At 36.7% G+C, this 8,618-nt stretch overlaps 1 pseudogene; it reads left to right on the top strand.

Annotated features, from left to right (window-relative positions):
* Positions 1 to 6,045: 6,045 nt before the first annotated feature.
* On the top strand, positions 6,046 to 6,670 carry LOC102872076 (annotated as a pseudogene).
* The last annotated feature ends 1,948 nt before the right edge of the window (positions 6,671 to 8,618 follow it).

Genomic DNA, 8,618 nt, shown 5'->3' on the forward strand with positions numbered 1-8,618 from the left:
TGAGTGTTACAATTTGAATCTTAAATTTGTTTTTTTCAGTTCTTCCAGTGAAGAAATCTGAGAGAATTATTTCCTTCTTACTTTAAAAATCTACATCTTTTCATATTTTGTCATGTGGTTTGTTTTGCAGGGATTTAAATTTGAGGAAGAAGGCATTTCAATCACACTAAAAAATTCCAATTTGAGATTCAGCCTGAAGGACAACGCTGTCAGAGACAGAATGTTATACATATGCTGATAAAAAAGACCTGTTAATTCGACTATTATTTAAATATACACACCAACATTAAAACCAAAGAGGGAGAAATTTAGGATTTATCACCATTTCATTTGGAAATTAATCAAACATGAAATCATGGTTCATTTATAATAATTTGTGACTGAAATTGTATGATTGGAAACAAAGAACTAGCATTTGGAAACTTGGACTGGGAGACAAAAACGAGGTTGGAGATCAAATTAATTTTGTACAATCAATGATTTATTCACTGTAAATACTTTTTTTAAACCACAAACTGTTGCTATACACATGGACCTACACTGGTGAACTGCACAGAAATAAGATTTAATACATTTATGAATTAGGAAAGGAGTACATCAGAGATGCATACCTTTTCAATCTATATACAGAATATATAATTAAAGAGACTAGGCTTTATGAGGAGGAACATGGCATCAGGATTGAAAGAAGACTCAGTAACAATCTATGTTACGTGGATGACGCTATCCTGCTTGCTGAAATTGAGGAGGACCTGTAGTGCTTGCTGCAAAAAGTCAAGGACTTCAATATAGATTGAAGTTCAACATCAAGAAGACAGAGATTCTTACCACTAGGCCAATTAGAAGTATTATAATAGATGGAGAATAGACTGAGAATATTAACAGTTATGAAATCCTCAGCTCCACAATCAGTATTCTTGGCACTAGCAGTCAATAAATCGAAAGAAGAATCACACTGAGAAAATCTGCTGTCAGAGACCTCTCCAGAGTATTTAGAAGCAATAATGTCAGTCTAGACATTAAGGTGTACCTAATCCAGGATATGTCCTTCACAATTACTTGTTATGCTTCAGAGAGCTGGACAATAACTAAGGATGACAGAAGAATTGATGCCTTTGAGTTGTGGTGGTAGTGAAGAGTCTTGAACATACCATGGACTGCCAAGAGAACAAATAGGTCTGTTTTGGAGAGGGTGAAACCAAGTTTCTCCTTGGAGGCTTGGATTTTGAAGCTCCATCTCCCATATGACCAGGAGAGACTGGTGCTTAGAGGAGGAGATCTTGCTCAAAAGGATAGAGGGACCGCACAGGAGAGGAACATCCAAATTAGATGGATTTATACAGTAACTGGGACAATTGGAGTTGGTGTTTCAGAATTAGTAAGACTGGCTCAGGACAGGGCAAACTTCAGAGCTGCTATACAGAGTCGTTGTGATTCACAGGTGTCTTGAAGGCACATTACAACAGCATAGAAAGAATTATATGAGAAACATTTCATCAACTGTCCAAGTAAGTCCAGGTGATGAGCATGGAACTGACAATTTGCAAGTTAAAATTGAAGCTATAGGAAATTAACATGAGCCCACAGAAAACAAAATATGAACTAAAGCCTAGCTCACCTTGATTTAAAAACAATCTCAAGAATAAATCTGAGGCACTGAAAACCAGATGAGTTGTAAGATGGTATCAACCATGAAAAAAGCAAAGGTTATTACAAAAACAAGGAATTAAGAAAAAAAATGTTAGAAGAGACTTTGAAAATTACACCAAAACTTGAAAAGGCCAAAAGCAAAAGAATAAAAAATTATAAAAGAGAGGGGGAAATGGTTTCAAAGAGCAGCTTGAGAAGACAAAGTAAAGTATAACAAACTTTGAGATAGATGAAGTAAAGATTCAGGGCATCAAGAATTTTGCCTTAGTTGAATCCACAATTATCAGATATAGAAGCGGAAGTCAAGATATCGGAAGATGTGTGACATTAGATAAATGTCTAACAAGGCCTTCTTTAAAGTATTAAAGATTAAGGATGCTAGTTTGAAGGCTATAGTGTACTTGGTACAAGCCAAGGCATTCTCAACTCCCTTATTCAAGTTAGGTAATAAATAAAGAATATTATTTAAACAATAAATGAGAGCTCTGAATTGCTGAAGAGTTTTGAATATACTTCTTATTCTTGAAGAACAAATGCTTATGTTTTAAATATTGTGTTCAGGGTGCTCCTTGGAAACGAAAATTGTGATAATTTAATTCACATGTGTTGTGTATAAGATCAGGAGAAATCATTTCAAGGAGAAAGGAATCATGCTTGGAAAATAAAGTGTAAGAGAAGAAGAAGAAGATATGCCTTTAATAAGATCAATTTACACAGTGACTACAAACATGAATGTACAAATAGCAAAGTTTGTGTGGATAGCACTGGATCAAGCAAGGTTTCGTTTTTATGAATTTTTAAAAGTTACTTTCAATTTTATACACAATTCATATACATTGTTTTTCACACATTCCTCTATTTACATCATGTTTCATATAATCATTCCCATACATTGTGGCTGGGGGTTTTGTTGTTGTTGTCATTGTTGTTGTTTAAGGCAAGGTTTCATCTTGAGGTAAATAGGATTTCTACCAGTAGGACTTTATGGCATCTACTGTCAGAAACTTCTACAATGTACTAAAGAGCAACAATGTCAATCTAGAGACTAAGGCACACTTACTTGATCCAGGTTATGGTCTCTGTAGTTACTTGCTATGCGTCAGAGAGCTAGACAATGACTAAGGATGACAGAAGAATCGTTGTCTTTGAATTGTGGTGCTGAATAAAAGGTTTGAACATACCATGGACTGCCAAGAGAAAAAATATTATCTGTCCTGCAAAAAGTGAAGCGAAGTTGCTCCTTGGAGGTGTGGATTCTGAAGCTTCATCTCACATTTTGCCAGGAGGGATCTATCCTTGCAGAAAGACACAATACTTGGAAGAGTGGAGAATCAGCACAGAAAAAGAAGACCCTGAATGAGATGGATTAGCATAGTAACTGGAGCAATGTGGTTAGGTATGTCCAGCCAGTGAGATTGGCTCAAGATAGTACAGAGCTCAGAGCTATTATGTACAGGGTTTCTGTAAGTTGTAATTGACTAGACAGCACGTAACAACAACACAATACCACCACAGCAGAAATAGGAGACAAAAAGAGCCCCAGTGGCACAGTGACTTAGTAGATGTGTCATGTTCTTGTTGTTATGTGCCATTGAGTCACCTATGAACAATAGCAACCCAATGTACAGCAGTTCTGAACCCTGCCCTGTCCTAAGCCAGTCTCACTAACTCTGGTACACCAACCCCTGTTGCCTCAGTTACTGTGTCACTCCATTTCATTCAGGGTGTGTCATAGAAGAATTAAATAAATTATGATTCTCATATGTTTATTATTCATCATTCATAATCACCAGGGATAGCATTTCTATTTGATAAGTATTTTCTTTTCAATAATAATCCAGATATTTTACAGATATTCTAGACTACACATACACCACAGATGTCAATTGTATCAAGGCCACAAGGCATTGATTAAAATAAAATGAACATATGGAATTTGATTTCTGAATACTTTGCCAGTCTTAACACTTCTCAATTTAGTATTTATTTTTATGTTATAGAATATCTCAATGAGAAAAAAGAACGTGTCTGAAACACTGCAATTGTCATCTTTTTGTAACAAAAATAAAACTGCTTTCTGTAATTTTAATAATCTAATATATTTTATTCAATTCACACTTATTTTTTCTAAGAAAACATTTATAAGCCAGTGTAAGAATATGCAAAGTAAAGAAGTCTGTTTATGATAAACTGAAGATGCTTATTTACTTGTCTTGCTGTTATGGAGAGAAAAGGCAAAAGAGTGCTGTTACAACAAGATGAATAATGTAGCATGTTTCTATGACTACAAGAGCAGACATATGGAACGGGTTCTGTTGTTCAGACATTTGACAAAGTAATATAAAAAAGGAGAAGGGGAAAGCAGATTTTAAATAAAAATAAATTATTTTGAACAATATAAAGAACACACTGAAAAACCTTAGTGCTTATGAGGGATTTCATAATAAGTAAAATTGTAATTTAAGGACTGTGCTTGCTGTTTTTGTTGTATGTGGGTTCTAGCTCACATTGAATCTATTGGACAGAGGATAATTGCTCCACAGTGTTCTTTACAGAATTACACAGCCAGATCTTTTCTTTGGTGAAACTATTGGTAAGTTTGGTGCAGTGACAGACATCAACTAGCTGACAGTTTCCTGAAAACCAGAGATTCTTTTTGAAGCACTAGTCTTGTTTTAACACAATATTTACATTTTAAATTAATTAATTAATTTTATATTCATATGATATATCAAAAAGATACTTACAATGCACTCACTTATTGACAAAGGGATGTTGTCTGTATAGAGTTTGCCACTTGATATTTAAACTGAAGAATTACATTTCCTTTTTACATTTTTTGAAGCTTATATGTTACCAGGAGGGACCCGTCCTTGGAGAAGGACATCATACTTGAAGGGTAGAGGATCCATGCAGGAGAGGAAGACTCTGATTGAGATGGATTGACACAGTGACTGTGACAATGATAGCAGGTGTTTCAGAAATGGTGAGATTGTCTCAGGATAGGGAAGGATTCAGAAGTTTGCTCATACCATCACTACAAATTGTAGTTGACTTGACAGCACTTAGCAATAACATATTTCTATATGTGGAAAATCTTTCAGAGAAAAATCTTAAATCTAGGATAAATCATCATTGTTGTTGTTGATTGCCTTTGAGTCAAGCACGACTCATAGCAACCCTATGAACAAAAGGCTTGAAGCCCCTCTACAACTATAGGCATTTATCAAAGTTCATAGAGTTTCCAGAGGCATGTTATTTAGAAGAGGATAACACTCCTGCTTCCAAATAACATATCATAGTACATTTTTTTTCATTTTTAAAATTTTTACTGTGTTTTTAATGAACAGAAAAGGAGGGTTTTCACTAATTCATTCATTGTTGTATATTTAAATCCATCCCTCTCTCTAGTTATTTTTCTTTTCTTTTTTTAATATTCATTCATTGTTTCATAATTTCTTATTCCCTTTCCCTTACCCTTCATCCAGTCCACTTTGCAATGCATCTTTTATTCTGGAATGCTGTTATATGTAAAATACCTAATTATATATTTCTTTTAAATAATTCTTTGCATTGCCTACTATATTCCTAATTTTCTTAAAACTTATGCCCATTTTTATTTAGTTAGCATATTGCACAAATATTTGTTAAATCTCTTACAATGGCTTGAGTAGAAAAAAATAGTAACAACTAAAATGAAAAAAAGTAAAAATTCCCACTTCTACAGTATAAAGTATGAGTATATAATATGATCATTAAGAAGGTTATTTCTATCTTGTGTTTTGCTAGGGTTTGAATATATGAAAAGTGTGATGTAGCCTAAAGTTGGATTTTTTACCCTTTACCTTATCCCTCTTTTGTGTCTGATTATACTACTTACAGACACATTGTCTTGCAAATCAAATCATCAACAGCTCTGGGACTAGGATAAGAGAGAGTCTTTTGGCACAATTCAGAGCTGTGGTCGCTGTGGCAGAAAGGAAAGCAGTTTAGAGATGGCAGAATAATCCAAATCCTTTGTTGTGGCATTCAGCCTTGCCAGGCCTTGAAGAGGCACTGACCCCTTGACCTCCAGTCCTGCTCAAAGCTCCCAGCACACTGACACCATCACTTCCAGCTCTGGTGAAGATCTTCCTCCCATCAAAGATTATTCTGAAGGGCTACTTGGCACTGAAGAACCCCTAGAGAAAGAGGAAGAAGATGGAGAAGAGCTCATTGGGTATGGCATGGAAAAAGAATACTGTGTCATCCTAGAGCTGGATAGCTCTGAGATTGAGAGTTCGGCTCTGGATGATGAGAATGTAGAGAAGTTGACTAGAAGTCAGAAAGAGGTAGCAAAATGGGCCATGAGGAAGCAGGACCAAGAAGCAGGCCATGGCCTGGGCCTCACGCATCATGAGCTGCTGTATGACAGTGATAACAAGGATGAATCTGGAGGACCTGAAGGGCCACACTGTGCATAAGTGAGTGAGTATTGCAGGCACCTATGTAGAGATACACCAATTCAAGACTTCCTGCAGACTAACATGAGCATGGTCAACATCACTGACATGTGCAAAAAAACTATGAGATCCTAGTGGTGAACTATGAGGAACTGGCAGCCAAAGAGTATGTGCTGCCCTACTTCCTACCAGAGGCATCAGCAGAGTTGCAGCAGTTTTGACAAAACTGTCCTAGAGGCGGTGTTGTTTATGTACCCTAAGTACAAGCACACTGCCAGCCACATCCTGGTCCTTGTCTCTCATCTGCTCTTGGCAACAAAACTGCAGTCTCTGAGACAGCTTTACCTGAATCAATGGATCTGCACAACTGGAGTGGTGACAGGTGTGTAAGTGTCCTGCCTCAGATGAACCTGCTCAAGTATAACTGCAACAAGTGCAACTTTATCCTGGGACCTTTCGGCCAGTCACAAAACCAGGGAGTGAAGCCAGGCAACTGTCCTGATTGCCAATCAGCTGGTTCCGTTGAAGGCAACATGGAAAAAACTAGAAATCAGAACTACCAGCACGTTCAAATTTAGAGAAGGTGGTGGTCAGCCAGCTACTCCACTGCAAAATGTCATTCTCCTTGGTGACCTGGTGGCTGTTGTTGTTAGTTGATGTCGAGTATGACCCAGAGTGATTCTATGAACAACAGATTTGAACCCTGTTCTATTCTGTGCCATCCTCACACTTCCTGACAAATTAGAGCCTATTGCACAGTCACTGTGTCAATCCACGATGTCAAGGGTTGTCTTTTTCTGCCCTGACCTTTCTAAAGACTATATCCCTCTCCAAGGAACAGTACCTTCTAACAACATGCCCAAAGTACGTGATGTGAAGCCTCATAATTTTTGCCTCCAAAAGAGCACTCTGGATGCACCCTTTCTAAGACTTATTTGGTTTTGTTGGCAGTCCATGGGATGTTCAGTGCTCTTTCTAACACCACAGCTCAAAGTCAGCAGTTTGTCTTCTATCATCCTTTTCATTGAGAGTGGATCCAAAAAAGATGTGGTTGTTGGATGTTTCAATCTTTACTCCATCTATCATAATGTTGCATATTGGTATAGTGGTAAGAATTTTTGTTTTCTTGACATTGAGATGTAATCTGTATTGAAAGCTATGTTCTTGGTCTTCTGCAACAAGTGCTTTAAGCACTGCTCATGTTCAGCAAACAACATTGTATCATTTTCACATTGTAATAGAACTTGACTTCCCCCATAAAAATATGTGTGGAGCTGGATGTGGGTATTGAAGGTTATTTGACAGCCACATGTGTCACTCAGTCAGTCATCATTGCCGTGCTCATCTCTTTTCTCCTACTTAACTATTTTTTTTTCACTCTCTTATTTGTATGATCCAATATTTTTCTGCATTTATAATTTTTTTAAAGTTGAATAAAATATAAGTATTGGCGAAGTAAAGAAAGTACTTCCCACACTTGAAAGCAAGACATGAGAGACACTTGAGCAAGACTGTTGAGAGCAACACTCTGGTGGTCAAATCTTGGTGGGTGGTAGAGAGAGACTGTGATATTACTGTGGAGAAACTGTGGCAAGGTGTAACCAAAGGAACTGTGAAATAAAAGCCATAGTAAAAAGATACGCTGTTCTTGCCAGATGTTTTAAGGAGAAGATAACTTATAACTGCTCTGAGGTAAACCTTGCTAGATGATTTAGGAAAACAGAGGCTTTTTAAATTTGTTGTGCTGAACTGCAAATGGAGCCTGAACTAATTGAGATATTGTGCCTTGGAATTTCTGAATTTGCATTGTCTGATATTCTTAGCATTTCCTACTCTCCAACTTATTTCCCTAATACAAGTCATTCTCAGTACTACACCTGTGAGTAAAGTGTGTGAATCAACAACAAATAAACAAACCTCTTGCTGTTGGTGGGGTCTAGATGCACCATGGGGCAGGGCTATGGGGTCTTTATCTGCTTTCTGTGGGGCCTTTAGGGGCAGTGCTATTCTTACTACCTCTGGCCCTTTCAGAGAGACACTTAAAGCTCTGTAGCTCTACGTCCCATTTTTAGCTTTCTAGACAGAAAGATCATTTTACTTTGCCAGGATTTATGTTGGAAATTAGAATCATTCATAAAAATATGTATTATTTTATGGAGACAATGTCTAAGAATAGTCAATGGAAAAAATAGTAAATTTATAATAAAATTACAAGAATTTGAATCCCAGCTTTTTATAGTTGATTTGAAATTTTGGGGAAACATCTTCAAGATATTGGATGCTTTCTCTTAAATGTAAAATGCATATATTTGTGAAAGGTGTAAGTTAAAAGGTTGTGGAAAACCAGGTAAAGTGAAACAGAGAAGTTTATTGGCAGGTCTCTGGTGAAATTTACTGTCCCAGGCCAGAGAAAGGCAGTGTGGGGAAGGAAAGTTGCAAGTGAGGAAGTTACAAGCAAATTTTTTTTTTAAATTTAGGTTGTTTCTTTTTCATTTCAATGAACATCTACAGAGATTTTGGGATTCC

Source organism: Elephantulus edwardii, unplaced genomic scaffold (assembly GCF_000299155.1).
Source record: "Elephantulus edwardii isolate Elephantulus edwardi_28Jun2011 unplaced genomic scaffold, EleEdw1.0 scaffold00153, whole genome shotgun sequence".
Taxonomy (NCBI): Eukaryota; Metazoa; Chordata; class Mammalia; order Macroscelidea; family Macroscelididae; genus Elephantulus; species Elephantulus edwardii.